The following is a 14,842-nucleotide window of genomic DNA, read 5'->3' as shown; positions in this document are numbered from 1 at the left end:
ACTGATGTCTTCCTAAATCTCATTCATCAAGTATAGACGCTTGCTGATATGATGCAGATAGTCACCCTCCTCTTGCCCCAACTGGCTCAACAAGCAGCTCCAATGCTGCGACTAATGGTCCAACCCTCGTTCACTCTAGCACCCTTGGGGGCATCCTCGACGGATCCCCTACCAATTGTAGGGAAATCTAGGGGCAACATCAAAGGTATATCGGAAGAACAGAAAATAAAAACCCTAAATTTCCTAAAAAGGTGTTCACCATCATGTGAAGATTGATATGCAAAATCCGTGAAACTTAAAATCACATATATAATAGTTGTGTTACATAGAAAATCATACATTCCTGAATTTCTATAGATCTATAGGAGAGAATGAAGGAGGTCAAGCATCCTCTTTTCTAGCGGTGATCCACATAGTAGGGTTGCGACGATACTCCTCGAATCGCTACTTAAATCTCCACACTTGCTATCTGAGGAGGAGAAGGGGAGAGAAGAATAGGAGATAGCAATCAAGAAAACCTCTAGCATATGAGCCTTTGGTTCCCTCTTATTTATAGAAGTCCCCTATCAACTTAACTCTAATGGATTCTACCCTATTAGGTACTGGATCTCTATCCAACTATCCAAGCATCTTAGATTAGTGGATCTCTATCCAATAATCTCTCATTGACTTTTATTGGATCTCATATATAGGATCCAATAATTCAGGGGTTTATTGGATATCCAATAAGATAGGAGCTCTAACGAATATCTCATATCCGAATCTCTACTCATTGCAATATCTACCATATGTATGTGACCTTATAGGCCCAATATCAAGCTAGCCATGAGTCATACTTATTAGAACTCCTTATGACTCAGTGAATTATTATTACCATAATAATTCACTTGACTCATTGACTACGGACGTACTAGGCTACTACGACACAGTCCCTAGACGATACAGGAGAATCCAATCCTTTAGACTTATCTATCCTTAGTTACCATATACCTATAGTCTCTCATCAATCTAATATCCCAAAGACTATATACTGGGCATGGTGCTATCAAGCCCATATGGTTTCTACTCGAGGCTTGCTCTAATCAGATTCTCCCAAAGAATTATTTTTCTTTCAATTCGAATGACCATGGCTAAGGATTTGTTTGAGTAAGAACACATAAGATATTTCTCTCATGACACTGAGAGTGGATGATCCTCTATCGACACTCAATAGTCTTCGTAAGGTTGGCTGCCACTCCCAATGATTGGTTGTGCTAGATATAAAACTTTCAAGCCTATAAGTTCAGTATCAAAGAGTAAAGTACTAATACAGGACATCTTTGGTATCTCAAGTCTAAGGACCAGATACACCACTTGGACAATGAAATCGTTATTTGACAATGAGGTATCATTAATCATCCATCATTCCATGAGTGGATCAATCAGTTAACACATTCTCCAATAAGCACCTGCACTGTAGCCCTAGTGTCCCCACACAAGCAACTATGAAACCAGTTGCCTCCATCATATGGATGGGTATACAACACATCAGTCTATCTAGTTATCTCAATATCTCTTTCAAGTAATCTATGACCAGGATTATTTAGGGTCTATGTTTAAAGGTGAATTAGTCTCATTATTGTGATCTCATCATGATCCGATTCCCATTTCATAGATCATTGGACATCACAATATATATGCATATATGCAACAAGAAATATAAAGTGATAAAATACTAAAATATAATAAGAAAAAAGAATGTGTATCATTCACACGTGTCATCACTCACGTGATTGGCTTATAGGGCACCTATGACTAGCACCAACTCCCCCAAAATGCCCTTGACAAACTGAAGTGCCTCCCAAAGCGACAACATCCCCGATGGTAGAGTTCAGTGCCCCACCACATTGCAGGATAGCCATACTCGATATGGGTGGTCACCAACCAACCAACCATTATGTTAGAGCTAGCCCCAAGAAATTTACCAAAGGGTAATTTTGGTAACCCAATAAAGATAATAAAGCAAAAAAAATAAAAGCAACAAGAACACCAGATTTACGTGGTTCGGCCAATTGATCTATATCCACGGACGAAGGAGGAGCAAATCACTACTATAAAAGAGGGACTATTACAAATGCCTTAGGAAAATACCCGAATCTATTAAACAAGAAAAACCCAAATTATAAGCCCAAACTATTTAACTGAGTGTGAACTTAAACCCAAAGCAAACACTTAGGTTTTTCTTATGGTGCATCTGACTTCAAAGCCCAGACCCTTATTTATAATTCCAATAGGAGATAACAAGCCTGATTTTCCCGATGTGGGACTATGGGACTTGCCAAACTAACAAATCTCCACCTTGGCATGTCCCAACAAAACTTGCTCCACCTTCTTCATAAAAGCCTCAACGGGCAATCACCAATAATGAACACCAACCAAGTCCAAGCATTGCTTGAACTTGTAAACCGGAAGAGGTTTCATAAGCATATCAGTAGGATTATCCTTCGCATGAATTTTCTGAATAAGGACCTTTCCCTCAACAATGATATCCCGAATAAAATGAAACTTCACATCAATATGTTTCGTCCTCTCATGATACATCTGGTCTTTACTCAAATGAATAGCACTTTAACTATCACAGTAAATTGTAGTAACACCTTGAAATAAACATAATTCACTGAACAAACCTCTTAACCATAAAACTTCTTTGATTGCCTCTATCGCTGCCATATATTCTGCCTTTGTAGTAGATAAAGCCACGATAGGTTGTAAGGAAGCTTTCCAACTAACTGCACAACCGCCAACGCAAAAAATATAACCTGTCAAAGATCTTCGTTTATCAAGATCCGTAACATAATCAGAGTCGACGAAACTAACCAAAGTGTCACGATTTTTTCCAAACTCCAAACAAGCATCTGAAGTCCCTTGCAAGTATTTGAGAATCCACTTTATAACCTGTCAATGTATTTTACATAGGCGAAACATATATCTACTAACCACACTGACTGCTTGTGAAATATCTGGACGAGTACAAATCATTGCATATATAATACTGCCGATGGCATTAGAATATAGAACTTTCACCATATATTCTTCCTCTTCAACTAACTATGGTGACTGAGCAGCAAATATCCGAAAATGGCTAGCAAGAGGAGTACTAACTGGCTTAGCATTTTTCATGCCAAACCTCTCCAAGACTTTCTTGAGGTAATTTTTCTGAGTCAGAAATAATTTTCCAACTCCTCGATCTCTTTTGATCTCCATGCCAAGAATTTTCTTAGTTGCTCCCAAATCTTTCATTTCAAATTCACTACTCAGCTGTATTTTCAAAGTGTGAATTTCTGACAAATTCTTAGTTGCAATAAGCATGTCATCAACATAAAGCAACAAATACACAAAAGAGCCATCAGTTAACTTCCGGAAGTAAACACAACTATCATACATGCTCCTCGTGTAACCATGACCCAACATAAAAGAATCAAACCTCTTATACCATTGTCTTGGAGACTGCTTCAATCCATACAAAGATTTCTTTAATAAGCAAACATGGTCTTCCTTTCCATCAACTTCAAATCCATGAGGTTGCTCCATATAAATTTATTCTTCAAGTTCACCATGTAAGAAAGCTATCTTAATATCAAGTTGCTCCAATTCCAAATCATACATGGCAACTAAAGCAAGCAAAACACGAATAGAGCTATGTTTAACAACAAGTGAAAATACGTTATTAAAATCAACACCATGTACCTAACTATAGCCCTTTGCAACCAATCGTGCTTTGTACCTTGCATCTTCAACCCCTAGAATACCTTCCTTCCTTTTGAAGACCCATTTGCATCCAATAATTTTCTTACCCGAAGGTGGCTTCACAAGATCCCAAGTTCTATATTCTGATGGAGAGGTTCTATTTCTTCATTCATCGCAATCAACCACTTAGCGGAATTATCATAAGAAACATCATCTGAGTAGGTAGTAAGCTCACCAACTTCACTTGTTTCTTCTACAACAGACAAAGCATATGCAATCAAATTTGCATATCTTTGTGATGGTCGAATATTTCTTTGTGGTCTATCCTTGGCTATGGAATATTGCTCTTCCTCTGGATCAACTTCGTCAGTAGACTAAGGACCATCTACTGATATTTTTTGAGAAGAAGAGTTAGACTGAAAAGAATTAGAACTACCAATCTCAAGCTCCACCTGCTTTTGCGCACTGTCATTTGTACAACTAGTAGATTCTTCTTTAGAAGATAACATAGACAATTCATCAAAAGTAACTACTGATTACAAATTTTGGGGATTTGGGATCAGAACACCATAATCTGTATCCTTTCACCCCAGAAGCATACCCAAGGAAAATGCACTTTTTCGCTCGAGGCTCTAACTTTTCTTCATTTACATGCATGTATGCTGGACACCTAAAAATTTTTAAATCAAAGTAATCAACAGGAGTACCTGACCAAACTTCCTCCGGAGTTTTAAAGTTAAGTGTCGCAGAAGGAGTGCGGTTGACAATGTAACAGGCTATATTAATCGCCTCTGCCCAAAAGTCCTTTGTCAACCCTACATTTGAGATCATACACCTTACTCTCTCCAAGAGTGTTTTGTTCATACATTCGACTATACCATTTTGTTGAGGCATCATCCTAACAGTGCGATGCCGAACGATTCCTTTATTTTTGCAGAATTCATCAAAGTCACCTTCACACAATTTCATGCCATTATCTGTTCGAAGCCGCTTAATCTGTTTACCTGTTTGCTTCTCAATCAAAGCCTTTCATTGTTTAAAGGTTAGAAAAACATCATTTTTATGATTCAAAAAATAAACCCAAACTTTCTTGGAATAATCATTAATGAAAGTCAACATATATCTAGCACCACCCTTAGACTGAACATGAGCTGGACCCCAAAGGTCTGAATGAATATAGTCAAGAGTACCTTTTGTTTTGTGAATTGCCGAAGAATTGAAGCTGACTCTTTTCTACTTTCCAAAAATGCAGTGTTCACAAAAATCCAACGGCCTAGTACTCTATCCACAAAGTAGACCCCTTTTGCTCAATATGCTCAAACCTTTTTCACTCATATGACCCAAACAGATATGCCATAATTTGGTGATGTTAGAATCAGACAATAATGATGACGAGACTGCAACTGAGCCTATGACAGTAGTTCCCTGTAAAATATACAAGCTACCAGACCTACAAGCTTTCATAACAACAAGAGCACTTATAGAAACTTTCATAACTCCACATTCAGTTGCGTATTTACACCCAAGAGCCTCTAGAGTGCCTAAAGAGATAAGATTCTTTTTTAAATCAGGAATATGTCTAACATTAGTGAGCGTCCTCACAATACCATCATGCATTTTAATTCGGATTGTTCCTCTACCAACAACATCACATGCTGCATTATTGCCCATCAAAACAATTCCACCATTATAAGATTCATATGTAGAAAACAAATCTCTATTATGACACATGTGATAAGAATAACCCGAATCTAAAATCCATTCAGTTTTAGACATCGTCCTGTCATCAGTAGCAAAGAAAATATTTCCATCATTCTCATCAGTCGCTACACTAGCTTCAACAGACTTAGTAGTTTTTTCAATAATTTTTTCCTTTTACTTTAATTTATTTTTCAATTTAAAACAATCAGTCTTAATGTGCCCCATTTTATGACAATATCTGTATTCTAAATTTCTATGTCTGGATTTAGATTTAGATTTAGATCTACTATTGTCAAATTCTCTTTTATCCATTCTACCCTTGACAACCAAACCCTCAGCCTGATTCCCTCTACTTTCCCTAGTGATTTCTCTATCTATCTGCTCCTTAGATTTTAGTATAGATTTAATTTCCTAATACGAAATTATTTCTTTTTCATAAATCATAGTATCAAGGAAATGCTTAAAAGATTGGGGAAGAGAACACAAAAGTAATAGGGCCTTATCATTGTCATCAATTTTCACATTTATATTCTCCAAATCCATAACTAAGGAATCAAATTTATCAAGATGTGAGAGTATAGATATACCTTTAGTCATCCGAAGCATATATAAACTCTGCTTCAAGTAAGATGATTCTCCACTGTCCTCTTCATATACAAGGCTTTAAGCTTGTCCCACATGCTCTTAGCCGTAGTCTCCATAGTTACCTCCCATAAAACCTCGTCAGAGAGATTTAGAATAATACTGGATCGGGCCTTCTTATCCATACCCCCAAGATCTTCTTTTGACATACCATCTGGAATATTCTCAGCTCCCTATAGTGCCAAATCAACTCCGTCTTGAACCAGAATGACCTCCATCTTGAGTTGCCACATGCCGAAGTTGGCATTTCTATCGAATTTCTCGACAAAAATCTATGTTATTGTCATCGTTGCCAAAAGATCCCGAAACCAGGCTCTGATACTAGTTTGTTAGAGCTAGCCCTAGGAAATTTACCAAAGGATAATTTTGGTAACCCAACAAAGATAATAAAGCAGAAAAAATAAAAGCAACAAGAACACTAGATTTACGTGGTTCGGCCAATTGACCTACATCCACGGATGAAGGAAGAGCAAATCATTACTATAAAAGAGGGACTATTACAAATGCCTTAGGAATATGTTCCTAGGCCATAAAACACCCGAATCTATTAAATAAGAAAAACCCAAACTATAAGCCCAAATTATTTAACTGAGTGTGAACTTAAACTCAAAGCAAACACTTAGGTTTTTCTTGTGGTAAATCTGACTTCAAAGCCCATACCCTTATTTATAGTTCCAATAAGAGATAACAAGTCTGATTTTCCTGATGTGGGACTATGAGACTTGCTAAACTAATACATTACGATAAGTCCTCTCAAGATTCGATGTCTCGGGACAAATGCTGAAGTGGTCAGTGGAGCTAGGATAATTTGACATTCAGTATATCCCGAGGACAACCATTAAGTTCTAAATGTTAGCGGATTTCATGTCGAATCTGACACCGTCTCTTGAAGGTGAAGGAGAAGAGCCCATCACCTCATCAGAAAGAGGTAGGGCTGGACTCGTGTTGAGAGGCCCAAGAGATTAGACAAATGAGCACACCCTACGGTTTGAGTTTAAGATCACAAATAATAAAGCAGAGTATGAAGCCCTTCTCTATAGGCTATAGCTATTACATGAGTTAAATGTAGATAGAGGTGTATAGTGACTCACAACTAGTCGTTAGCTAGATTGACGGGAGCTATGAAGCCCGAGATGCAACCATGGTGAAATACCTAACTGAGGTACACTGACTTGCCTGTAGCTTTCATTGACTTACCATGCAAAGGATTCCTCAGACAGACAACGCCTAGGCAAACGAACTGGCCAAGCCAGTCTCGACTCAGTTAGCAGGAAAGAGCCACCTGATGATTGAAATTCTCCTTGCTTAAACCATTGAAGCACAAGATATTGCCACCACGAAGCCCAAGGCAAGTTGGATGGATGAGATCCTATATTATAAGAAGGATGGTGCACTACCCAATGAGCCTACCATGGCATGATGGCTCCAACGCACCCAAGCCTAGTACTACATCCTAAATGATTGACTATATTGAAGAGAGTTTAGTCGATCACTCCTTTGATGCCTGTCACCACTTGAAGCTGAGGGAATCTGCATAAAGCACATCTAGGGGGCACACTTTGGCCTTCAAAATTCTCTAACAAGGCTACTATTGACCCAGCATGCGGAAGGATGTAGTCGTTTACATGTAGAAGTGCTAAGAATGCTAGAAGCACGCTTGCGTACAACATCAACCAATGGTCTTGCTAAGCCTCATTGATAGTGCCTGGCCATTTGCCTAGTGAGGAATGGACCTTGTAGGCCCTTTCCCACTTGCATCGGGCTAGTAGAGGTTTCTCATCATCAAGGTGGATTACTTCACTAAGTGGGTAGAGGTTGAGCCTCTAGCATCAATCTCCAAGAAGCAGGTGGAGGGATTCATTTGGAAAAACATAATCACTAGATTTGGGATCCCGAGGGCCCTCATCACTGAGAAGAGGATATAATTCAATAACTCAAAATTCAAAGAATTCTACTAATCTTATGGGATTCAGCTAAGGTTCAGTTCGATGGCCCACCCATAGACTAACGGCTTGATCGAAGTCACCAACCAAGCCATCTTGGAAGGACAAAAGAAGAGGGTGATGGGGGCAAAGGGCACTTGGGTCAATGAGCTCCCAAATATACTATGGGCATCTTGGACCACTCCTAAAACTGGCTCGGGCGAATCCCCCTTCAACATGGCTTATGATGCCAAGGCGATCCTTCCAGTTGAGATTGTCTTCCTGACTCCTCGAGTAGAGAACTTTGACAAAGTTGCATTTGAAGAGCAACTCTAAGCCAGGCTGGACCTGATCGACAAACTCAGGGCCGAGGCGCACCTATGAACCCCGAGATACAAGAAAGCAATGGCCAATCTCTACACCCGATGAGTTTAACCATGACAAGTTTGAGTCGGAGACCTGGTCCTTTAGAAGGCTTAGGTTAGTGACCCAACCAGCTCTAGAGGGAAACTAGTGCTAAGCTTGGAAGGACCCTACTAAGTAACTGAGGTGGTTCAAGAAAGGATTTACCAACTCGAGACCATAGAAGGCAAGGTGCTACCTTGGACTTGGCATATTGCTAACTTCAAGAAATTCTATCATTGAAGCAAAGGGTGAATTTCTATTGATTTGGTTCCTGGGATAACCCCAATATTTAAGCCTCCCTACAGAATAACACCACTCGAGCTAGTGGAATTGAAGAAGTAACTACAAGAACTATTAAATAAGGGTTTCATTCGATCCAGTGTATTATTATGGGGTGCTCCGGTAATATTAGTTAAGAAGAAGGATGGAACATTGATGCTTTGTATTTATTATAGACAATTGAATTAGGTGACCATAAAAAACAAGTATTATCTACCCAGAATTGATAATTTGTTCGATCAATTATAGGGTGCACAAGTATTTTTCAAGATGGATCTGAGATCGGGTTATTATCAATTAAAGATCAAGAAGGTGGATATCCCAAAAATAGCTATTAGAACTTGATATGGTCATTATGAATTCTTATTAATGTCTTTTGGTTTGAGTAATGCCCTTGTAGCTTTTATAGATCTAATGAATAGGATATTTCAACCACTCTTATATGACTATGTAATTATATTCATTGATGATATATTAGTATATTCAAGGAGTAACTAGGGGCATGAGAAATGTATTATCCACACTAAAAAAAAAGAAGTTGTATGTAAAGTTTAGCAAATGTGAGTTTTGGTATGAATGAAGTTGCCTTCTTAGGCCATGTGATTTCATGGAAAGGTATCTCAGTTGATCCAAAGAAAAAAAAAGTGATAGTTAAATAGGATATGCCAATGAATGTGATAGAAGTTAGAAGTTTCTTAGGCATGACAGGTTATTATAAGAGATTTGTGGAGGGATTCTCTCAAATTGCTAGTCCTCTCACCAAACTAACCCAAAAGAATATAAAATTTGAATGAGATGATGATTGTGAGCAAAGTTTTGAAGAGTTAAAAAGAAGATTGACTAATGCCCCTATTCTTACTATTCTAAGTGATAATGAAGGATTTGTAGTTTATATAGATACTTCAAGAAGGGGTCTTAGCTATAGTTTATACAGATGCAAGATGAGAAAGTGATTGGTTATGCTTCTAGATAACTAAAAAGTTATGCATAGAATTATCCAAATCATGATATGGAATTAGCAACAATTATTTTTACTCTAATGATTTAGAGATATATTTATATGAGCGAATATTTGAAATATTTACTCATCATAAGAGTTTAAAGTATATTTTTACTTAGAAAGAGTTAAATATAAGATAGTGGAGATAAATAGTATTAGGATAAAAAACGACACTAAGGGGGGTAGGGGGGGGGGGGGGGGGGGTGTGGGGTGAATTAGTGTTATTGGAAACTTTCGACGATTTAAAAAATTTTATTTGATGAAAATTGATATCGAGTGAGCTTGACTTAAAGTAAGTGTAAAGTAGAGAAAGCAACAAAATCAGTAAGCAATAAATGTAAACAGCAAAGGAAAAGAGCACACTGGATTTATAGTAGTTCGGTCATCGTGACTTGCGTCCACTCTCGATTCTTCCTCCGTTAAGGCCACCGACTTCCACTATCGTTCTTTTTTCAATGGGCGAAGATCAACTACTCTCTTATAACTCTTTTTCCTTTTCACTAGTTTAGGAGAAAACCTTTACAAGTCATTCATCCCTACCTTAAATAGAAATCTAAACTTAGAACAAGAGGAGGGGAACTCTTAAAGGATTACAATAGTGTTTTCTCACTTAGATCATAAGTTTTCGTTTAAGTTCTTCTGTTGACCGAGCATGAATGAGTGAGGTATTTATAAGCCTTAAATGGTTTCAAAATTGGAGCAAAAAATGATCTGATCCCATATTTTTGAGGTATTAATGGTACCACCACCAATATTAGGCGATACTATCGCTTGCTAGACTAATAACTAGCAATACCACTGTTTGTCTGTCTAACATTAGATAGTACAATCACTCAGTCTGGGTAGTACTACCACCTAACATAGTCTAGGAGATTGTGTTTGGGCAGTACCATCACTTGACCCCAACGACACCACCGCTCGGGCTTCCCAAAGATATACATTGTCTCACAGGTGGTTCCACCACCTAGACTAGCTTCAGAATATTGAATTGGGCTTTTAATTAGCCTAATTCAACTTTGATTTAGGCTCAATTGTCCCATAATCAAGTTAGCATGGTTACACCTAAAACCAACTCAATTAGACTCTAAAACTATGATGATCATGACTTCAACAATTACAAAACATAAAATCTTTTGTTATCCAGCATATCATTGGTTCATCCGAACTCTCAGTGAACTTGGGATGCGACATCTAAACCATCAGTGTATCACCCAATCCATTAGTATGTTGACTCCCACAACTTTCGATCTTAGCACAACATCCGATTCTTCTGGCCCGATGCCTAATCTCTAACTCTAGCCCAACTTCTGATTCTTCTTCTTTAATTAGTTTGCCTTTTCATGATCAAAGTTAGTCTTGCATTATTTTTCTCAAAACACATATTAGATCTTAATCTCATTAATTGATTTCATCATCAAAATTTGAGATTCAATAATCTTTCCATTTTTGATGATGACAACCAATTGATGATGGCATTTAACTAAACTCTCCCTATCTATATGCTATATTGAAAGAAACTTTGAATTCATAAAATGATAACTTTAGAATTCAAGTCAAAATAATTTTAATTATTTTTTTGCAAAGTTCATTATTTCGCACTTCATATGCATAGTTAAAATAACATTGCATTCATCATATGCATCATCATAATATCATTACTTCCATTATATGCATATCATTACATGCATCATCATCGTAAGTTAATGTTTTGTATGTATCATTCCAAATCATAAATATTTCAAATCATCATGTTATAACATGTATGATTTCAAAACATTATAAATCATCATCATGCATGATACCAAAATATAAGATTCAAATCATCATTACTTCAAATCATCATGTATAATTTCAAAATATACAATCATTTATCATGTGTAATTTCAAAATATACAATCATCAAGCATGATACCAAAACATTTATATTTTCAAAACATTCATAATTTCTTCATCATTATTTTTAACGCATTCGTTATTACTTCTCCCCCTTTGTCATCAACAAAAAGGAGAAAATTGTAACTAGCAATTTTGGTTCTCTTGAGATATGCAAGCTAGCACTTTGCTTCTCTTAAGATGTGCAAGCTAGTACTTTTACTTCTCTTGAGATGCTAGCAATTTTCGTTCTCCCCTTTGTTATTGAAAAAAAGAAAAGAAAAGAAGGGAAGAATTCAATGGTGCAAAAATTTCAATCATCATATGAACAAATAAAATATCAAGTCATAAATATGAAATATCATGAATCATTTTGATATATCTTCTTTTATAAATAGTGAAAGGAGGGAATCATAAGAAGTGATCTTGATTAAAATAAAACTTAAGTCATGAAAACCAAGAAATCAAGATAATGATCTGAAAAATATATAAGAAACATTTATACATTTGGTAGATTTAACATGCCTATTTCTCTTTTAATAAAATTAAATAGCTCCCCATTCAATGATTTTATAAAAATATCTGCTAATTGATGCTTTGTATCAATAAATTCTAAAGATATATTATAATTATTAACATGATCTTTAATAAAATGATATCTAATATCAATATGTTTAGTTGTAAAGTATTGACTGAGATTCTTTGTTAAACATATATAACTAGTGTTATCACATTTTATAAGGATGTTTTTCAAGTAAAGTCTATCATCTTCTAAAGTATTTTTTATCCAAATAACTTGTGCATAACATGCACCTACTACTATATATTCAGCTTCAACTGTAGGTAATGCAACATAATTTTGTTTCTTGAAAAACTAAGAAACAAGTGCATCACCTAAGAGTTGACATGTTCGCTTTTTCTATGTATTCTATGTTGAATCTTAGATTTTGATGATGAAGTCAATTGTCATTTGTTATCTAATCCATATGTTGAGATAAGTATGCAGGATTAACTACGATGAAAGTAAGACATGCAGCAATAGTTGCACCGGAGTCAAGACTATGATCACGTTGGGAGTTCGAGAGTTCGATGGAAGTCCGGACGGTCGTTGGAGGTTCTGCGGGAACAAATCCGAGAAGTCCAGGAGCTTGCCAAAAGAAGCTCGTCGGAACTCGCCAAGTCGATCGTCGCAAGTCCAGGAGTTTGCCGGAAGTCCGCAGGAGCATCACTGAGGGTTCATCGGATGATCGACGGAAGTTTGCCGGAAGAAGCGATTGACGCACTAGAGCAAGTTGCAGTAAATGTCTTAAGAAATATCATAGTTAGCACTATGATTAAGTTAGCAATAGGAGGTGATCTCATTAACTTAATCTTGGGACAATTGGGCCCTTGATAGACCCAAATTGGGCCGAATGGATCAACCCATTCGGACCAGAATTCCTACCAGGCGGTGGCACCGCTAGGGTCGGTGGTGGCACCACCCAGGAGATGGTTTCCCATGAAAGCTAGGTAGTGCAACCGCCTAGGTCAGGCGGTGGCACCGCTTGGGCTTAATCTCCGAGCGAGACTGGGCAATGCAACCGCTCCAATCAGGCGGTGGCACCGCCTGGGCTCAGTCTCCGAGCGAGACTGGGCGGTGCAACCACCCTTGACAAGCGGTGGAACCACCTGAGCTCGGTCTCCGAGCTCTACCAAGCGGTGCAACCGCCCCTGTCAAGCGGTGGCACCGCCCAAAGGCTCAGTCTCCGAGCTCTACCAAGCGGTGCAACTGCCCCTAACAAGTGATGGCACCGCCCAGAGGCTCAGTCTCCGAGCTCTGTCAGGCGATGCAATCGCCAGACCCCGGAATTCCGGGAGATGACAGTTTTAAGCTCGGAATTCAAACTGGTTTGGGGCCTATAAATACCACACCCTTTCAGCAATAAAAGGGTAACCCAAACCACCAAAAGCTTGATCTTACTCTATGATTTTAGAGCTCAAAAGTGTTGTAAAGTCTAGAAGTTCTCCTCCCTCTTTTCTTCCAAGTTTTGATTTTTCAAGAGAGGAGAGAAAAGTTTGTAAGGGTTATCTACTAAGCCCGTCAAAAAGAGTGAAACTGTAAAAGGGTGGTTGGCCTTCGCCTATTGAAGGAATGCCTCTAGTGGACGTCGGTGACCTCTGTTGAATCTCGGATTTTGATGATGAAACTAATTGATTGTGTTTAGATGTTTAACTGCATTTTGAGTGATGCAGGTCTACTCGATCAGGATTAGACAGTTGACGCAGGAGGAATTGACATTGCGCCGGAGGAGATCACGTCAGGATATTGGACGGCAGAAGGCTTCGGACGTCGGGCATCGGGCCAAGGAGAGCGGAACTGTGCTAAGGATATCGGGGTTGCGGAGGTCAACCACCGATTGGGCAACAAGCCGCAAGAGAGGATGATGCGCTGAAGAATCGGACGAAGTGCCAACCAATGACGTGCCGGGCAACGGAATGTCGATTCGCGTTGTAACAATTGTCTAGATCGGAGTAGAGTTTTGGATTGTGTGTGTAGGATTAACTATGATAACGATGAAGACATAAAGCGAAACAAAGTGTGGAGTCAAGCGCGAAGGATTCGTTGGGAGTTCAAGAGTTTGACGGAAGTCCGAAGGTTCGTCGGGAACACTGCCGGAACTCGCCGAGAGAGATCGGAGCTTGCCGAAGAAGCTCATTGGAACTCGCCAAGATCAAATCGTGAAGTTTAAGAGCTTGCCGGGAGTCTGTAGAATGGTTTCCGAGAGTTTATCGGAAGACCGCCGAAAGTTCATCGGAAGCTCGCCGGAAGAAGTCTTGACTTTTGGATTTTGTAATAGCTTATAAAATGTCTTTAAATTCATAGTTAGCATGTTAATTAGGGTTAGGATTAGGTATTAATCCTATAACCCAAGTAGGGGCCAATTGGGCTCGAGTTCGGACTAGTTTGGGCCAAGATTGAAGCCCAACTAGTAGGCTGAAAACACTGTAGGCGGTAGCACCGCTTGGGCTGGGCGGTGGCACTGCCCAGTGCCCGAGAGCTGGGCGGTAGCACCGCCTGAGCTGGGCGGTGGCACCGCCCAGCACTGTCAACGTCTGACAGTAGCAGGCGGTGGCACCGCCAGCATCGGGAACTCCACGAGAATTCAAATTTGGAGCCCAAATTTGAATCCTCTTGAGGCCTATAAATACCCCTCAAATCTCAGCTGAGATTACAACTTTTGAGAAGCATTTTGATTGAGAGAAAAGTCTTAGAAAGTCTTAGCAAGTCTTGTTTTCAATTTGCTAGAGAGTTCTC

This window comes from Musa acuminata, unplaced genomic scaffold (assembly GCF_036884655.1).
Source record: "Musa acuminata AAA Group cultivar baxijiao unplaced genomic scaffold, Cavendish_Baxijiao_AAA HiC_scaffold_1138, whole genome shotgun sequence".
Lineage (NCBI taxonomy): Eukaryota > Viridiplantae > Streptophyta > Magnoliopsida > Zingiberales > Musaceae > Musa > Musa acuminata.
Note: the sequence above shows the minus strand (reverse complement) of the source record.